This window comes from Alosa pseudoharengus, unplaced genomic scaffold (assembly GCF_046254945.1).
Source record: "Alosa pseudoharengus isolate Yale_2024_CS ecotype anadromous, Long Island Sound unplaced genomic scaffold, YU_APseudo_1.1 YU_APseudo_1.1_scf_10, whole genome shotgun sequence".
Lineage (NCBI taxonomy): Eukaryota > Metazoa > Chordata > Actinopteri > Clupeiformes > Clupeidae > Alosa > Alosa pseudoharengus.
The window spans coordinates 20,358,404-20,372,240 of NW_027468565.1; the positions used below are offsets into that span (position 1 = coordinate 20,358,404).

Here is a 13,837-nt window from a genome sequence, read left to right on the forward strand (position 1 = left end):
CTACACACTTCCAGTGGCGCAATCGGTTAGCGCGCGGTACTTATAAGACAGTTCCTGCAGAGCAATGCCGAGGTTGTGAGTTCGAGCATCTACTTTTTAAGAAATTACTTTGACTCCTGTCATATTCAGCTCATCTTCGTTGAAACGAGAATTTCTAGAAAATAGTGCTGAATGACTCCTCTGTTCTCTCTGTATTACTACACAATCCCTATGGCTCCAGTGGCGCAATCAGTTAGCGCGCGGTACTTAAAAGACAGTTCCTGCTGAGCAATGCCGAGGTTGTGAGTTCGAGCCTCACCTGGAGCATCTACTCTTTAAGAAATTACTTTGGCTCCTGACATATTCAGCGCATCTTCCATGAAACCAGAATTTGTAGAAAATAGTGCTGAATGACTCCTCTGTTCTGTCTGTATTACTACACACTTCCAGTGGCGCAATCGGTTAGCGCACGGTACTTATAAGACAGTTCCTGCAGAGCAATGCCGAGCTTGTGAGTTCGAGCATCTACTTTTTAAGAAATTACTTTGACTCCTGTCATATTCAGCTCATCTTCTTTGAAACGAGAATTTCTAGAAAATAGTGCTGAATGACTCCTCTGTTCTCTCTGTATTACTACTTTATGGCTCCAGTGGCGCAATCGGTTAGCGCGCGGTACTTATAAGACAGTTCCTGCTGAGCAATGCCGAGGTTGTGAGTTCGAGCCTCACCTGGAGCATCTACTCTTTAAGAAATTACTTTGGCTCCTGACATATTCAGCGCATCTTCCATGAAACCAGAATTTGTAGAAAATAGTGCTGAATGACTCCTCTGTTCTGTCTGTATTACTACACACTTCCAGTGGCGCAATCGGTTAGCGCGCGGTACTTATAAGACAGTTCCTGCAGAGCAATGCCGAGCTTGTGAGTTCGAGCATCTACTTTTTAAGAAATTACTTTGACTCCTGTCATATTCAGCTCATCTTCTTTGAAACGAGAATTTCTAGAAAATAGTGCTGAATGACTCCTCTGTTCTCTCTGTATTACTACACGCTCTTTATGGCTCCAGTGGCGCAATCGGTTAGCGCGCGGTACTTATAAGACAGTTCCTGCTGAGCAATGCCGAGGTTGTGAGTTCGAGCCTCACCTGGAGCATCTACTCTTTAAGAAATTACTTTGGCTCCTGACATATTCAGCTCATCTTCAATGAAACCAGAATTTGTAGAAAATAGTGCTGAATGATTCCTCTGTTCTGTCTGTATTACTACACAGTCCCTATGGCTCCAGTGGCGCAATCGGTTAGCGCGCGGTACTTATAAGACAGTTCCTGCTGAGCAATGCCGAGGTTGTGAGTTCGAGCCTCACCTGGAGCATCTACTCTTTAAGAAATTACTTTGGCTCCTGACATATTCAGCTCATCTTCAATGAAACCAGAATTTGTAGAAAATAGTGCTGAATGATTCCTCTGTTCTGTCTGTATTACTACACAATCCCTATGGCTCCAGTGGCGCAATCGGTTTGCGCGCGGTACTTATAAGACAGTTCCTGCTGAGCAATGCCGAGGTTGTGAGTTCGAGCCTCACCTGGAGCATCTACTCTTTAAGAAATTACTTTGGCTCCTGACATATTCAGCGCATCTTCAATGAAACCAGAATTTGTAGAAAATAGTGCTGAATGACTCCTCTGTTCTGTCTGTATTACTACACAATCCCTACGGCTCCAGTGGCGCAATCGGTTAGCGCGCGGTACTTATAAGACAGTTCCTGCTGAGCAATGCTGAGGTTGTGAGTTCAAGCCTCACCTAGAGCATCTACTCTTTAAGAAATTACTTTGGCTCCTGACATATTCAGCGCATCTTCAATGAAACCAGAATTTGTAGAAAATAGTGCTGAATGACTCCTCTGTTCTGTCTGTATTACTACACACTTCCAGTGGCGCAATCGGTTAGCGCGCGGTACTTATAAGACAGTTCCTGCAGAGCAATGCCGAGCTTGTGAGTTCGAGCATCTACTTTTTAAGAAATTACTTTGACTCCTGTCATATTCAGCTCATCTTCTTTGAAACGAGAATTTCTAGAAAATAGTGCTGAATGACTCCTCTGTTCTCTCTGTATTACTACACGCTCTTTATGGCTCCAGTGGCGCAATCGGTTAGCGCGCGGTACTTATAAGACAGTTCCTGCTGAGCAATGCCGAGGTTGTGAGTTCGAGCCTCACCTAGAGCATCTACTCTTTAAGAAATTACTTTGGCTCCTGACATATTCAGCTCATCTTCAATGAAACCAGAATTTGTAGAAAATAGTGCTGAATGATTCCTCTGTTCTGTCTGTATTACTACACAATCCCTATGGCTCCAGTGGCGCAATCAGTTAGCGCGCGGTACTTATAAGACAGTTCCTGCTGAGCAATGCCGAGGTTGTGAGTTCGAGCCTCACCTGGAGCATCTACTCTTTAAGAAATTACTTTGGCTCCTGACATATTCAGCTCATCTTCAATGAAACCAGAATTTGTAGAAAATAGTGCTGAATGATTCCTCTGTTCTGTCTGTATTACTACACAGTCCCTATGGCTCCAGTGGCGCAATCGGTTAGCGCGCGGTACTTATAAGACAGTTCCTGCTGAGCAATGCCGAGGTTGTGAGTTCGAGCCTCACCTGGAGCATCTACTCTTTAAGAAATTACTTTGGCTCCTGACATATTCAGCTCATCTTCAATGAAACCAGAATTTGTAGAAAATAGTGCTGAATGATTCCTCTGTTCTGTCTGTATTACTACACAATCCCTATGGCTCCAGTGGCGCAATCGGTTTGCGCGCGGTACTTATAAGACAGTTCCTGCTGAGCAATGCCGAGGTTGTGAGTTCGAGCCTCACCTGGAGCATCTACTCTTTAAGAAATTACTTTGGCTCCTGACATATTCAGCGCATCTTCAATGAAACCAGAATTTGTAGAAAATAGTGCTGAATGACTCCTCTGTTCTGTCTGTATTACTACACACTTCCAGTGGCGCAATCGGTTAGCGCGCGGTACTTATAAGACAGTTCCTGCAGAGCAATGCCGAGCTTGTGAGTTCGAGCATCTACTTTTTAAGAAATTACTTTGACTCCTGTCATATTCAGCTCATCTTCTTTGAAACGAGAATTTCTAGAAAATAGTGCTGAATGACTCCTCTGTTCTCTCTGTATTACTACACGCTCTTTATGGCTCCAGTGGCGCAATCGGTTAGCGCGCGGTACTTATAAGACAGTTCCTGCTGAGCAATGCCGAGGTTGTGAGTTCGAGCCTCACCTAGAGCATCTACTCTTTAAGAAATTACTTTGGCTCCTGACATATTCAGCTCATCTTCAATGAAACCAGAATTTGTAGAAAATAGTGCTGAATGATTCCTCTGTTCTGTCTGTATTACTACACAATCCCTATGGCTCCAGTGGCGCAATCAGTTAGCGCGCGGTACTTATAAGACAGTTCCTGCTGAGCAATGCCGAGGTTGTGAGTTCGAGCCTCACCTGGAGCATCTACTCTTTAAGAAATTACTTTGGCTCCTGACATATTCAGCTCATCTTCAATGAAACCAGAATTTGTAGAAAATAGTGCTGAATGATTCCTCTGTTCTGTCTGTATTACTACACAGTCCCTATGGCTCCAGTGGCGCAATCGGTTAGCGCGCGGTACTTATAAGACAGTTCCTGCTGAGCAATGCCGAGGTTGTGAGTTCGAGCCTCACCTGGAGCATCTACTCTTTAAGAAATTACTTTGGCTCCTGACATATTCAGCTCATCTTCAATGAAACCAGAATTTGTAGAAAATAGTGCTGAATGATTCCTCTGTTCTGTCTGTATTACTACACAATCCCTATGGCTCCAGTGGCGCAATCGGTTTGCGCGCGGTACTTATAAGACAGTTCCTGCTGAGCAATGCCGAGGTTGTGAGTTCGACCCTCACCTGGAGCATCTACTCTTTAAGAAATTACTTTGGCTCCTGACATATTCAGCGCATCTTCAATGAAACCAGAATTTGTAGAAAATAGTGCTGAATGACTCCTCTGTTCTGTCTGTATTACTACACACTTCCAGTGGCGCAATCGGTTAGCGCGCGGTACTTATAAGACAGTTCCTGCAGAGCAATGCCGAGGTTGTGAGTTCGAGCATCTACTTTTTAAGAAATTACTTTGACTCCTGTCATATTCAGCTCATCTTCGTTGAAACGAGAATTTCTAGAAAATAGTGCTGAATGACTCCTCTGTTCTCTCTGTATTACTACACAATCCCTATGGCTCCAGTGGCGCAATCAGTTAGCGCGCGGTACTTAAAAGACAGTTCCTGCTGAGCAATGCCGAGGTTGTGAGTTCGAGCCTCACCTGGAGCATCTACTCTTTAAGAAATTACTTTGGCTCCTGACATATTCAGCGCATCTTCCATGAAACCAGAATTTGTAGAAAATAGTGCTGAATGACTCCTCTGTTCTGTCTGTATTACTACACACTTCCAGTGGCGCAATCGGTTAGCGCGCGGTACTTATAAGACAGTTCCTGCAGAGCAATGCCGAGCTTGTGAGTTCGAGCATCTACTTTTTAAGAAATTACTTTGACTCCTGTCATATTCAGCTCATCTTCTTTGAAACGAGAATTTCTAGAAAATAGTGCTGAATGACTCCTCTGTTCTCTCTGTATTACTACTTTATGGCTCCAGTGGCGCAATCGGTTAGCGCGCGGTACTTATAAGACAGTTCCTGCTGAGCAATGCCGAGGTTGTGAGTTCGAGCCTCACCTGGAGCATCTACTCTTTAAGAAATTACTTTGGCTCCTGACATATTCAGCGCATCTTCCATGAAACCAGAATTTGTAGAAAATAGTGCTGAATGACTCCTCTGTTCTGTCTGTATTACTACACACTTCCAGTGGCGCAATCGGTTAGCGCGCGGTACTTATAAGACAGTTCCTGCAGAGCAATGCCGAGCTTGTGAGTTCGAGCATCTACTTTTTAAGAAATTACTTTGACTCCTGTCATATTCAGCTCATCTTCTTTGAAACGAGAATTTCTAGAAAATAGTGCTGAATGACTCCTCTGTTCTCTCTGTATTACTACACGCTCTTTATGGCTCCAGTGGCGCAATCGGTTAGCGCGCGGTACTTATAAGACAGTTCCTGCTGAGCAATGCCGAGGTTGTGAGTTCGAGCCTCACCTGGAGCATCTACTCTTTAAGAAATTACTTTGGCTCCTGACATATTCAGCTCATCTTCAATGAAACCAGAATTTGTAGAAAATAGTGCTGAATGATTCCTCTGTTCTGTCTGTATTACTACACAGTCCCTATGGCTCCAGTGGCGCAATCGGTTAGCGCGCGGTACTTATAAGACAGTTCCTGCTGAGCAATGCCGAGGTTGTGAGTTCGAGCCTCACCTGGAGCATCTACTCTTTAAGAAATTACTTTGGCTCCTGACATATTCAGCTCATCTTCAATGAAACCAGAATTTGTAGAAAATAGTGCTGAATGATTCCTCTGTTCTGTCTGTATTACTACACAGTCCCTATGGCTCCAGTGGCGCAATCGGTTAGCGCGCGGTACTTATAAGACAGTTCCTGCTGAGCAATGCCGAGGTTGTGAGTTCGAGCCTCACCTGGAGCATCTACTCTTTAAGAAATTACTTTGGCTCCTGACATATTCAGCTCATCTTCAATGAAACCAGAATTTGTAGAAAATAGTGCTGAATGATTCCTCTGTTCTGTCTGTATTACTACACAATCCCTATGGCTCCAGTGGCGCAATCGGTTTGCGCGCGGTACTTATAAGACAGTTCCTGCTGAGCAATGCCGAGGTTGTGAGTTCGAGCCTCACCTGGAGCATCTACTCTTTAAGAAATTACTTTGGCTCCTGACATATTCAGCGCATCTTCAATGAAACCAGAATTTGTAGAAAATAGTGCTGAATGACTCCTCTGTTCTGTCTGTATTACTACACACTTCCAGTGGCGCAATCGGTTAGCGCGCGGTACTTATAAGACAGTTCCTGCAGAGCAATGCCGAGCTTGTGAGTTCGAGCATCTACTTTTTAAGAAATTACTTTGACTCCTGTCATATTCAGCTCATCTTCTTTGAAACGAGAATTTCTAGAAAATAGTGCTGAATGACTCCTCTGTTCTCTCTGTATTACTACACGCTCTTTATGGCTCCAGTGGCGCAATCGGTTAGCGCGCGGTACTTATAAGACAGTTCCTGCTGAGCAATGCCGAGGTTGTGAGTTCGAGCCTCACCTAGAGCATCTACTCTTTAAGAAATTACTTTGGCTCCTGACATATTCAGCTCATCTTCAATGAAACCAGAATTTGTAGAAAATAGTGCTGAATGATTCCTCTGTTCTGTCTGTATTACTACACAATCCCTATGGCTCCAGTGGCGCAATCAGTTAGCGCGCGGTACTTATAAGACAGTTCCTGCTGAGCTATGCCGAGGTTGTGAGTTCGAGCCTCACCTGGAGCATCTACTCTTTAAGAAATTACTTTGGCTCCTGACATATTCAGCTCATCTTCAATGAAACCAGAATTTGTAGAAAATAGTGCTGAATGATTCCTCTGTTCTGTCTGTATTACTACACAGTCCCTATGGCTCCAGTGGCGCAATCGGTTAGCGCGCGGTACTTATAAGACAGTTCCTGCTGAGCAATGCCGAGGTTGTGAGTTCGAGCCTCACCTGGAGCATCTACTCTTTAAGAAATTACTTTGGCTCCTGACATATTCAGCTCATCTTCAATGAAACCAGAATTTGTAGAAAATAGTGCTGAATGATTCCTCTGTTCTGTCTGTATTACTACACAATCCCTATGGCTCCAGTGGCGCAATCGGTTTGCGCGCGGTACTTATAAGACAGTTCCTGCTGAGCAATGCCGAGGTTGTGAGTTCGAGCCTCACCTGGAGCATCTACTCTTTAAGAAATTACTTTGGCTCCTGACATATTCAGCTCATCTTCAATGAAACCAGAATTTGTAGAAAATAGTGCTGAATGACTCCTCTGTTCTGTCTGTATTACTACACAATCCCTACGGCTCCAGTGGCGCAATCGGTTAGCGCGCGGTACTTATAAGACAGTTCCTGCTGAGCAATGCTGAGGTTGTGAGTTCAAGCCTCACCTAGAGCATCTACTCTTTAAGAAATTACTTTGGCTCCTGACATATTCAGCGCATCTTCAATGAAACCAGAATTTGTAGAAAATAGTGCTGAATGACTCCTCTGTTCTGTCTGTATTACTACACACTTCCAGTGGCGCAATCGGTTAGCGCGCGGTACTTATAAGACAGTTCCTGCAGAGCAATGCCGAGGTTGTGAGTTCGAGCATCTACTTTTTAAGAAATTACTTTGACTCCTGTCATATTCAGCTCATCTTCGTTGAAACGAGAATTTCTAGAAAATAGTGCTGAATGACTCCTCTGTTCTCTCTGTATTACTACTTTATGGCTCCAGTGGCGCAATCGGTTAGCGCGCGGTACTTATAAGACAGTTCCTGCTGAGCAATGCCGAGGTTGTGAGTTCGAGCCTCACCTGGAGCATCTACTCTTTAAGAAATTACTTTGGCTCCTGACATATTCAGCGCATCTTCCATGAAACCAGAATTTGTAGAAAATAGTGCTGAATGACTCCTCTGTTCTGTCTGTATTACTACACACTTCCAGTGGCGCAATCGGTTAGCGCGCGGTACTTATAAGACAGTTCCTGCAGAGCAATGCCGAGCTTGTGAGTTCGAGCATCTACTTTTTAAGAAATTACTTTGACTCCTGTCATATTCAGCTCATCTTCTTTGAAACGAGAATTTCTAGAAAATAGTGCTGAATGACTCCTCTGTTCTCTCTGTATTACTACACGCTCTTTATGGCTCCAGTGGCGCAATCGGTTAGCGCGCGGTACTTATAAGACAGTTCCTGCTGAGCAATGCCGAGGTTGTGAGTTCGAGCCTCACCTGGAGCATCTACTCTTTAAGAAATTACTTTGGCTCCTGACATATTCAGCTCATCTTCAATGAAACCAGAATTTGTAGAAAATAGTGCTGAATGATTCCTCTGTTCTGTCTGTATTACTACACAGTCCCTATGGCTCCAGTGGCGCAATCGGTTAGCGCGCGGTACTTATAAGACAGTTCCTGCTGAGCAATGCCGAGGTTGTGAGTTCGAGCCTCACCTGGAGCATCTACTCTTTAAGAAATTACTTTGGCTCCTGACATATTCAGCTCATCTTCAATGAAACCAGAATTTGTAGAAAATAGTGCTGAATGATTCCTCTGTTCTGTCTGTATTACTACACAATCCCTATGGCTCCAGTGGCGCAATCGGTTTGCGCGCGGTACTTATAAGACAGTTCCTGCTGAGCAATGCCGAGGTTGTGAGTTCGAGCCTCACCTGGAGCATCTACTCTTTAAGAAATTACTTTGGCTCCTGACATATTCAGCGCATCTTCAATGAAACCAGAATTTGTAGAAAATAGTGCTGAATGACTCCTCTGTTCTGTCTGTATTACTACACAATCCCTACGGCTCCAGTGGCGCAATCGGTTAGCGCGCGGTACTTATAAGACAGTTCCTGCTGAGCAATGCTGAGGTTGTGAGTTCAAGCCTCACCTAGAGCATCTACTCTTTAAGAAATTACTTTGGCTCCTGACATATTCAGCGCATCTTCAATGAAACCAGAATTTGTAGAAAATAGTGCTGAATGACTCCTCTGTTCTGTCTGTATTACTACACACTTCCAGTGGCGCAATCGGTTAGCGCGCGGTACTTATAAGACAGTTCCTGCAGAGCAATGCCGAGCTTGTGAGTTCGAGCATCTACTTTTTAAGAAATTACTTTGACTCCTGTCATATTCAGCTCATCTTCGTTGAAACGAGAATTTCTAGAAAATAGTGCTGAATGACTCCTCTGTTCTCTCTGTATTACTACACGCTCTTTATGGCTCCAGTGGCGCAATCGGTTAGCGCGCGGTACTTATAAGACAGTTCCTGCTGAGCAATGCCGAGGTTGTGAGTTCGAGCCTCACCTAGAGCATCTACTCTTTAAGAAATTACTTTGGCTCCTGACATATTCAGCTCATCTTCAATGAAACCAGAATTTGTAGAAAATAGTGCTGAATGATTCCTCTGTTCTGTCTGTATTACTACACAATCCCTATGGCTCCAGTGGCGCAATCAGTTAGCGCGCGGTACTTATAAGACAGTTCCTGCTGAGCAATGCCGAGGTTGTGAGTTCGAGCCTCACCTGGAGCATCTACTCTTTAAGAAATTACTTTGGCTCCTGACATATTCAGCTCATCTTCAATGAAACCAGAATTTGTAGAAAATAGTGCTGAATGATTACTCCTCTGTTCTGTCTGTATTACTACACACTTCCAGTGGCGCAATCGGTTAGCGCGCGGTACTTATAAGACAGTTCCTGCAGAGCAATGCCGAGCTTGTGAGTTCGAGCATCTACTTTTTAAGAAATTACTTTGACTCCTGTCATATTCAGCTCATCTTCTTTGAAACGAGAATTTCTAGAAAATAGTGCTGAATGACTCCTCTGTTCTCTCTGTATTACTACTTTATGGCTCCAGTGGCGCAATCGGTTAGCGCGCGGTACTTATAAGACAGTTCCTGCTGAGCAATGCCGAGGTTGTGAGTTCGAGCCTCACCTGGAGCATCTACTCTTTAAGAAATTACTTTGGCTCCTGACATATTCAGCGCATCTTCCATGAAACCAGAATTTGTAGAAAATAGTGCTGAATGACTCTTCTGTTCTGTCTGTATTACTACACACTTCCAGTGGCGCAATCGGTTAGCGCGCGGTACTTATAAGACAGTTCCTGCAGAGCAATGCCGAGCTTGTGAGTTCGAGCATCTACTTTTTAAGAAATTACTTTGACTCCTGTCATATTCAGCTCATCTTCTTTGAAACGAGAATTTCTAGAAAATAGTGCTGAATGACTCCTCTGTTCTCTCTGTATTACTACACGCTCTTTATGGCTCCAGTGGCGCAATCGGTTAGCGCGCGGTACTTATAAGACAGTTCCTGCTGAGCAATGCCGAGGTTGTGAGTTCGAGCCTCACCTGGAGCATCTACTCTTTAAGAAATTACTTTGGCTCCTGACATATTCAGCTCATCTTCAATGAAACCAGAATTTGTAGAAAATAGTGCTGAATGATTCCTCTGTTCTGTCTGTATTACTACACAATCCCTATGGCTCCAGTGGCGCAATCGGTTTGCGCGCGGTACTTATAAGACAGTTCCTGCTGAGCAATGCCGAGGTTGTGAGTTCGAGCCTCACCTGGAGCATCTACTCTTTAAGAAATTACTTTGGCTCCTGACATATTCAGCGCATCTTCAATGAAACCAGAATTTGTAGAAAATAGTGCTGAATGACTCCTCTGTTCTGTCTGTATTACTACACAATCCCTACGGCTCCAGTGGCGCAATCGGTTAGCGCGCGGTACTTATAAGACAGTTCCTGCTGAGCAATGCTGAGGTTGTGAGTTCAAGCCTCACCTAGAGCATCTACTCTTTAAGAAATTACTTTGGCTCCTGACATATTCAGCGCATCTTCAATGAAACCAGAATTTGTAGAAAATAGTGCTGAATGACTCCTCTGTTCTGTCTGTATTACTACACACTTCCAGTGGCGCAATCGGTTAGCGCGCGGTACTTATAAGACAGTTCCTGCAGAGCAATGCCGAGGTTGTGAGTTCGAGCATCTACTTTTTAAGAAATTACTTTGACTCCTGTCATATTCAGCTCATCTTCGTTGAAACGAGAATTTCTAGAAAATAGTGCTGAATGACTCCTCTGTTCTCTCTGTATTACTACACAATCCCTATGGCTCCAGTGGCGCAATCAGTTAGCGCGCGGTACTTAAAAGACAGTTCCTGCTGAGCAATGCCGAGGTTGTGAGTTCGAGCCTCACCTGGAGCATCTACTCTTTAAGAAATTACTTTGGCTCCTGACATATTCAGCGCATCTTCCATGAAACCAGAATTTGTAGAAAATAGTGCTGAATGACTCCTCTGTTCTGTCTGTATTACTACACACTTCCAGTGGCGCAATCGGTTAGCGCGCGGTACTTATAAGACAGTTCCTGCAGAGCAATGCCGAGCTTGTGAGTTCGAGCATCTACTTTTTAAGAAATTACTTTGACTCCTGTCATATTCAGCTCATCTTCTTTGAAACGAGAATTTCTAGAAAATAGTGCTGAATGACTCCTCTGTTCTCTCTGTATTACTACTTTATGGCTCCAGTGGCGCAATCGGTTAGCGCGCGGTACTTATAAGACAGTTCCTGCTGAGCAATGCCGAGGTTGTGAGTTCGAGCCTCACCTGGAGCATCTACTCTTTAAGAAATTACTTTGGCTCCTGACATATTCAGCGCATCTTCCATGAAACCAGAATTTGTAGAAAATAGTGCTGAATGACTCTTCTGTTCTGTCTGTATTACTACACACTTCCAGTGGCGCAATCGGTTAGCGCGCGGTACTTATAAGACAGTTCCTGCAGAGCAATGCCGAGCTTGTGAGTTCGAGCATCTACTTTTTAAGAAATTACTTTGACTCCTGTCATATTCAGCTCATCTTCTTTGAAACGAGAATTTCTAGAAAATAGTGCTGAATGACTCCTCTGTTCTCTCTGTATTACTACACGCTCTTTATGGCTCCAGTGGCGCAATCGGTTAGCGCGCGGTACTTATAAGACAGTTCCTGCTGAGCAATGCCGAGGTTGTGAGTTCGAGCCTCACCTGGAGCATCTACTCTTTAAGAAATTACTTTGGCTCCTGACATATTCAGCTCATCTTCAATGAAACCAGAATTTGTAGAAAATAGTGCTGAATGATTCCTCTGTTCTGTCTGTATTACTACACAGTCCCTATGGCTCCAGTGGCGCAATCGGTTAGCGCGCGGTACTTATAAGACAGTTCCTGCTGAGCAATGCCGAGGTTGTGAGTTCGAGCCTCACCTGGAGCATCTACTCTTTAAGAAATTACTTTGGCTCCTGACATATTCAGCTCATCTTCAATGAAACCAGAATTTGTAGAAAATAGTGCTGAATGATTCCTCTGTTCTGTCTGTATTACTACACAATCCCTATGGCTCCAGTGGCGCAATCGGTTTGCGCGCGGTACTTATAAGACAGTTCCTGCTGAGCAATGCCGAGGTTGTGAGTTCGAGCCTCACCTGGAGCATCTACTCTTTAAGAAATTACTTTGGCTCCTGACATATTCAGCGCATCTTCAATGAAACCAGAATTTGTAGAAAATAGTGCTGAATGACTCCTCTGTTCTGTCTGTATTACTACACAATCCCTACGGCTCCAGTGGCGCAATCGGTTAGCGCGCGGTACTTATAAGACAGTTCCTGCTGAGCAATGCTGAGGTTGTGAGTTCAAGCCTCACCTAGAGCATCTACTCTTTAAGAAATTACTTTGGCTCCTGACATATTCAGCGCATCTTCAATGAAACCAGAATTTGTAGAAAATAGTGCTGAATGACTCCTCTGTTCTGTCTGTATTACTACACACTTCCAGTGGCGCAATCGGTTAGCGCGCGGTACTTATAAGACAGTTCCTGCAGAGCAATGCCGAGCTTGTGAGTTCGAGCATCTACTTTTTAAGAAATTACTTTGACTCCTGTCATATTCAGCTCATCTTCTTTGAAACGAGAATTTCTAGAAAATAGTGCTGAATGACTCCTCTGTTCTCTCTGTATTACTACACGCTCTTTATGGCTCCAGTGGCGCAATCGGTTAGCGCGCGGTACTTATAAGACAGTTCCTGCTGAGCAATGCCGAGGTTGTGAGTTCGAGCCTCACCTGGAGCATCTACTCTTTAAGAAATTACTTTGGCTCCTGACATATTCAGCTCATCTTCAATGAAACCAGAATTTGTAGAAAATAGTGCTGAATGATTCCTCTGTTCTGTCTGTATTACTACACAATCCCTATGGCTCCAGTGGCGCAATCGGTTTGCGCGCGGTACTTATAAGACAGTTCCTGCTGAGCAATGCCGAGGTTGTGAGTTCGAGCCTCACCTGGAGCATCTACTCTTTAAGAAATTACTTTGGCTCCTGACATATTCAGCGCATCTTCAATGAAACCAGAATTTGTAGAAAATAGTGCTGAATGACTCCTCTGTTCTGTCTGTATTACTACACAATCCCTACGGCTCCAGTGGCGCAATCGGTTAGCGCGCGGTACTTATAAGACAGTTCCTGCTGAGCAATGCTGAGGTTGTGAGTTCAAGCCTCACCTAGAGCATCTACTCTTTAAGAAATTACTTTGGCTCCTGACATATTCAGCGCATCTTCAATGAAACCAGAATTTGTAGAAAATAGTGCTGAATGACTCCTCTGTTCTGTCTGTATTACTACACACTTCCAGTGGCGCAATCGGTTAGCGCGCGGTACTTATAAGACAGTTCCTGCAGAGCAATGCCGAGGTTGTGAGTTCGAGCATCTACTTTTTAAGAAATTACTTTGACTCCTGTCATATTCAGCTCATCTTCGTTGAAACGAGAATTTCTAGAAAATAGTGCTGAATGACTCCTCTGTTCTCTCTGTATTACTACACAATCCCTATGGCTCCAGTGGCGCAATCAGTTAGCGCGCGGTACTTAAAAGACAGTTCCTGCTGAGCAATGCCGAGGTTGTGAGTTCGAGCCTCACCTGGAGCATCTACTCTTTAAGAAATTACTTTGGCTCCTGACATATTCAGCGCATCTTCCATGAAACCAGAATTTGTAGAAAATAGTGCTGAATGACTCCTCTGTTCTGTCTGTATTACTACACACTTCCAGTGGCGCAATCGGTTAGCGCGCGGTACTTATAAGACAGTTCCTGCAGAGCAATGCCGAGCTTGTGAGTTCGAGCATCTAC

General features: G+C 44.2%; 1 protein-coding gene and 46 non-coding genes across 48 annotated transcripts in view; 46 read left to right on the plus strand and 1 right to left on the minus strand.

Annotated features, from left to right (window-relative positions):
• Positions 1–13,837, minus strand: part of LOC143103338 (SH3 domain-containing kinase-binding protein 1) — a 113,779-nt gene that overhangs the window by 21,586 nt on the left and 78,356 nt on the right. The gene's annotated exons all lie outside the window — the stretch shown is intronic.
• trnal-uaa (transfer RNA leucine (anticodon UAA)) lies at positions 214–306 on the plus strand. Its single transcript is given in 2 exon segments — positions 214–251; positions 271–306. It is a non-coding gene; the product is annotated as a tRNA-Leu (tRNA).
• trnai-uau (transfer RNA isoleucine (anticodon UAU)) lies at positions 623–715 on the plus strand. The gene is given in 2 exon segments: positions 623–660; positions 680–715. It is a non-coding gene; the product is annotated as a tRNA-Ile (tRNA).
• Positions 1,038–1,130, plus strand: trnai-uau (transfer RNA isoleucine (anticodon UAU)). Its single transcript is given in 2 exon segments — positions 1,038–1,075; positions 1,095–1,130. It is a non-coding gene; the product is annotated as a tRNA-Ile (tRNA).
• Positions 1,256–1,348, plus strand: trnai-uau (transfer RNA isoleucine (anticodon UAU)). Its single transcript is given in 2 exon segments — positions 1,256–1,293; positions 1,313–1,348. It is a non-coding gene; the product is annotated as a tRNA-Ile (tRNA).
• trnai-uau (transfer RNA isoleucine (anticodon UAU)) lies at positions 1,474–1,566 on the plus strand. Its single transcript is given in 2 exon segments — positions 1,474–1,511; positions 1,531–1,566. It is a non-coding gene; the product is annotated as a tRNA-Ile (tRNA).
• Positions 1,692–1,784, plus strand: trnai-uau (transfer RNA isoleucine (anticodon UAU)). Its single transcript is given in 2 exon segments — positions 1,692–1,729; positions 1,749–1,784. It is a non-coding gene; the product is annotated as a tRNA-Ile (tRNA).
• trnai-uau (transfer RNA isoleucine (anticodon UAU)) lies at positions 2,107–2,199 on the plus strand. Its single transcript is given in 2 exon segments — positions 2,107–2,144; positions 2,164–2,199. It is a non-coding gene; the product is annotated as a tRNA-Ile (tRNA).
• trnai-uau (transfer RNA isoleucine (anticodon UAU)) lies at positions 2,325–2,417 on the plus strand. The gene is given in 2 exon segments: positions 2,325–2,362; positions 2,382–2,417. It is a non-coding gene; the product is annotated as a tRNA-Ile (tRNA).
• On the plus strand, positions 2,543–2,635 carry trnai-uau (transfer RNA isoleucine (anticodon UAU)). Its single transcript is given in 2 exon segments — positions 2,543–2,580; positions 2,600–2,635. It is a non-coding gene; the product is annotated as a tRNA-Ile (tRNA).
• trnai-uau (transfer RNA isoleucine (anticodon UAU)) lies at positions 2,761–2,853 on the plus strand. Its single transcript is given in 2 exon segments — positions 2,761–2,798; positions 2,818–2,853. It is a non-coding gene; the product is annotated as a tRNA-Ile (tRNA).
• Positions 3,176–3,268, plus strand: trnai-uau (transfer RNA isoleucine (anticodon UAU)). Its single transcript is given in 2 exon segments — positions 3,176–3,213; positions 3,233–3,268. It is a non-coding gene; the product is annotated as a tRNA-Ile (tRNA).
• trnai-uau (transfer RNA isoleucine (anticodon UAU)) lies at positions 3,394–3,486 on the plus strand. The gene is given in 2 exon segments: positions 3,394–3,431; positions 3,451–3,486. It is a non-coding gene; the product is annotated as a tRNA-Ile (tRNA).
• On the plus strand, positions 3,612–3,704 carry trnai-uau (transfer RNA isoleucine (anticodon UAU)). Its single transcript is given in 2 exon segments — positions 3,612–3,649; positions 3,669–3,704. It is a non-coding gene; the product is annotated as a tRNA-Ile (tRNA).
• Positions 3,830–3,922, plus strand: trnai-uau (transfer RNA isoleucine (anticodon UAU)). The gene is given in 2 exon segments: positions 3,830–3,867; positions 3,887–3,922. It is a non-coding gene; the product is annotated as a tRNA-Ile (tRNA).
• On the plus strand, positions 4,245–4,337 carry trnal-uaa (transfer RNA leucine (anticodon UAA)). The gene is given in 2 exon segments: positions 4,245–4,282; positions 4,302–4,337. It is a non-coding gene; the product is annotated as a tRNA-Leu (tRNA).
• On the plus strand, positions 4,654–4,746 carry trnai-uau (transfer RNA isoleucine (anticodon UAU)). The gene is given in 2 exon segments: positions 4,654–4,691; positions 4,711–4,746. It is a non-coding gene; the product is annotated as a tRNA-Ile (tRNA).
• Positions 5,069–5,161, plus strand: trnai-uau (transfer RNA isoleucine (anticodon UAU)). The gene is given in 2 exon segments: positions 5,069–5,106; positions 5,126–5,161. It is a non-coding gene; the product is annotated as a tRNA-Ile (tRNA).
• Positions 5,287–5,379, plus strand: trnai-uau (transfer RNA isoleucine (anticodon UAU)). Its single transcript is given in 2 exon segments — positions 5,287–5,324; positions 5,344–5,379. It is a non-coding gene; the product is annotated as a tRNA-Ile (tRNA).
• On the plus strand, positions 5,505–5,597 carry trnai-uau (transfer RNA isoleucine (anticodon UAU)). The gene is given in 2 exon segments: positions 5,505–5,542; positions 5,562–5,597. It is a non-coding gene; the product is annotated as a tRNA-Ile (tRNA).
• trnai-uau (transfer RNA isoleucine (anticodon UAU)) lies at positions 5,723–5,815 on the plus strand. Its single transcript is given in 2 exon segments — positions 5,723–5,760; positions 5,780–5,815. It is a non-coding gene; the product is annotated as a tRNA-Ile (tRNA).
• Positions 6,138–6,230, plus strand: trnai-uau (transfer RNA isoleucine (anticodon UAU)). Its single transcript is given in 2 exon segments — positions 6,138–6,175; positions 6,195–6,230. It is a non-coding gene; the product is annotated as a tRNA-Ile (tRNA).
• trnai-uau (transfer RNA isoleucine (anticodon UAU)) lies at positions 6,356–6,448 on the plus strand. Its single transcript is given in 2 exon segments — positions 6,356–6,393; positions 6,413–6,448. It is a non-coding gene; the product is annotated as a tRNA-Ile (tRNA).
• Positions 6,574–6,666, plus strand: trnai-uau (transfer RNA isoleucine (anticodon UAU)). Its single transcript is given in 2 exon segments — positions 6,574–6,611; positions 6,631–6,666. It is a non-coding gene; the product is annotated as a tRNA-Ile (tRNA).
• Positions 6,792–6,884, plus strand: trnai-uau (transfer RNA isoleucine (anticodon UAU)). The gene is given in 2 exon segments: positions 6,792–6,829; positions 6,849–6,884. It is a non-coding gene; the product is annotated as a tRNA-Ile (tRNA).
• Positions 7,010–7,102, plus strand: trnai-uau (transfer RNA isoleucine (anticodon UAU)). The gene is given in 2 exon segments: positions 7,010–7,047; positions 7,067–7,102. It is a non-coding gene; the product is annotated as a tRNA-Ile (tRNA).
• On the plus strand, positions 7,419–7,511 carry trnai-uau (transfer RNA isoleucine (anticodon UAU)). Its single transcript is given in 2 exon segments — positions 7,419–7,456; positions 7,476–7,511. It is a non-coding gene; the product is annotated as a tRNA-Ile (tRNA).
• Positions 7,834–7,926, plus strand: trnai-uau (transfer RNA isoleucine (anticodon UAU)). The gene is given in 2 exon segments: positions 7,834–7,871; positions 7,891–7,926. It is a non-coding gene; the product is annotated as a tRNA-Ile (tRNA).
• trnai-uau (transfer RNA isoleucine (anticodon UAU)) lies at positions 8,052–8,144 on the plus strand. Its single transcript is given in 2 exon segments — positions 8,052–8,089; positions 8,109–8,144. It is a non-coding gene; the product is annotated as a tRNA-Ile (tRNA).
• Positions 8,270–8,362, plus strand: trnai-uau (transfer RNA isoleucine (anticodon UAU)). Its single transcript is given in 2 exon segments — positions 8,270–8,307; positions 8,327–8,362. It is a non-coding gene; the product is annotated as a tRNA-Ile (tRNA).
• On the plus strand, positions 8,488–8,580 carry trnai-uau (transfer RNA isoleucine (anticodon UAU)). The gene is given in 2 exon segments: positions 8,488–8,525; positions 8,545–8,580. It is a non-coding gene; the product is annotated as a tRNA-Ile (tRNA).
• trnai-uau (transfer RNA isoleucine (anticodon UAU)) lies at positions 8,903–8,995 on the plus strand. The gene is given in 2 exon segments: positions 8,903–8,940; positions 8,960–8,995. It is a non-coding gene; the product is annotated as a tRNA-Ile (tRNA).
• On the plus strand, positions 9,121–9,213 carry trnai-uau (transfer RNA isoleucine (anticodon UAU)). The gene is given in 2 exon segments: positions 9,121–9,158; positions 9,178–9,213. It is a non-coding gene; the product is annotated as a tRNA-Ile (tRNA).
• trnai-uau (transfer RNA isoleucine (anticodon UAU)) lies at positions 9,533–9,625 on the plus strand. Its single transcript is given in 2 exon segments — positions 9,533–9,570; positions 9,590–9,625. It is a non-coding gene; the product is annotated as a tRNA-Ile (tRNA).
• On the plus strand, positions 9,948–10,040 carry trnai-uau (transfer RNA isoleucine (anticodon UAU)). The gene is given in 2 exon segments: positions 9,948–9,985; positions 10,005–10,040. It is a non-coding gene; the product is annotated as a tRNA-Ile (tRNA).
• Positions 10,166–10,258, plus strand: trnai-uau (transfer RNA isoleucine (anticodon UAU)). The gene is given in 2 exon segments: positions 10,166–10,203; positions 10,223–10,258. It is a non-coding gene; the product is annotated as a tRNA-Ile (tRNA).
• On the plus strand, positions 10,384–10,476 carry trnai-uau (transfer RNA isoleucine (anticodon UAU)). Its single transcript is given in 2 exon segments — positions 10,384–10,421; positions 10,441–10,476. It is a non-coding gene; the product is annotated as a tRNA-Ile (tRNA).
• On the plus strand, positions 10,799–10,891 carry trnal-uaa (transfer RNA leucine (anticodon UAA)). The gene is given in 2 exon segments: positions 10,799–10,836; positions 10,856–10,891. It is a non-coding gene; the product is annotated as a tRNA-Leu (tRNA).
• trnai-uau (transfer RNA isoleucine (anticodon UAU)) lies at positions 11,208–11,300 on the plus strand. The gene is given in 2 exon segments: positions 11,208–11,245; positions 11,265–11,300. It is a non-coding gene; the product is annotated as a tRNA-Ile (tRNA).
• Positions 11,623–11,715, plus strand: trnai-uau (transfer RNA isoleucine (anticodon UAU)). Its single transcript is given in 2 exon segments — positions 11,623–11,660; positions 11,680–11,715. It is a non-coding gene; the product is annotated as a tRNA-Ile (tRNA).
• On the plus strand, positions 11,841–11,933 carry trnai-uau (transfer RNA isoleucine (anticodon UAU)). The gene is given in 2 exon segments: positions 11,841–11,878; positions 11,898–11,933. It is a non-coding gene; the product is annotated as a tRNA-Ile (tRNA).
• On the plus strand, positions 12,059–12,151 carry trnai-uau (transfer RNA isoleucine (anticodon UAU)). Its single transcript is given in 2 exon segments — positions 12,059–12,096; positions 12,116–12,151. It is a non-coding gene; the product is annotated as a tRNA-Ile (tRNA).
• On the plus strand, positions 12,277–12,369 carry trnai-uau (transfer RNA isoleucine (anticodon UAU)). Its single transcript is given in 2 exon segments — positions 12,277–12,314; positions 12,334–12,369. It is a non-coding gene; the product is annotated as a tRNA-Ile (tRNA).
• Positions 12,692–12,784, plus strand: trnai-uau (transfer RNA isoleucine (anticodon UAU)). The gene is given in 2 exon segments: positions 12,692–12,729; positions 12,749–12,784. It is a non-coding gene; the product is annotated as a tRNA-Ile (tRNA).
• On the plus strand, positions 12,910–13,002 carry trnai-uau (transfer RNA isoleucine (anticodon UAU)). Its single transcript is given in 2 exon segments — positions 12,910–12,947; positions 12,967–13,002. It is a non-coding gene; the product is annotated as a tRNA-Ile (tRNA).
• Positions 13,128–13,220, plus strand: trnai-uau (transfer RNA isoleucine (anticodon UAU)). Its single transcript is given in 2 exon segments — positions 13,128–13,165; positions 13,185–13,220. It is a non-coding gene; the product is annotated as a tRNA-Ile (tRNA).
• Positions 13,543–13,635, plus strand: trnal-uaa (transfer RNA leucine (anticodon UAA)). Its single transcript is given in 2 exon segments — positions 13,543–13,580; positions 13,600–13,635. It is a non-coding gene; the product is annotated as a tRNA-Leu (tRNA).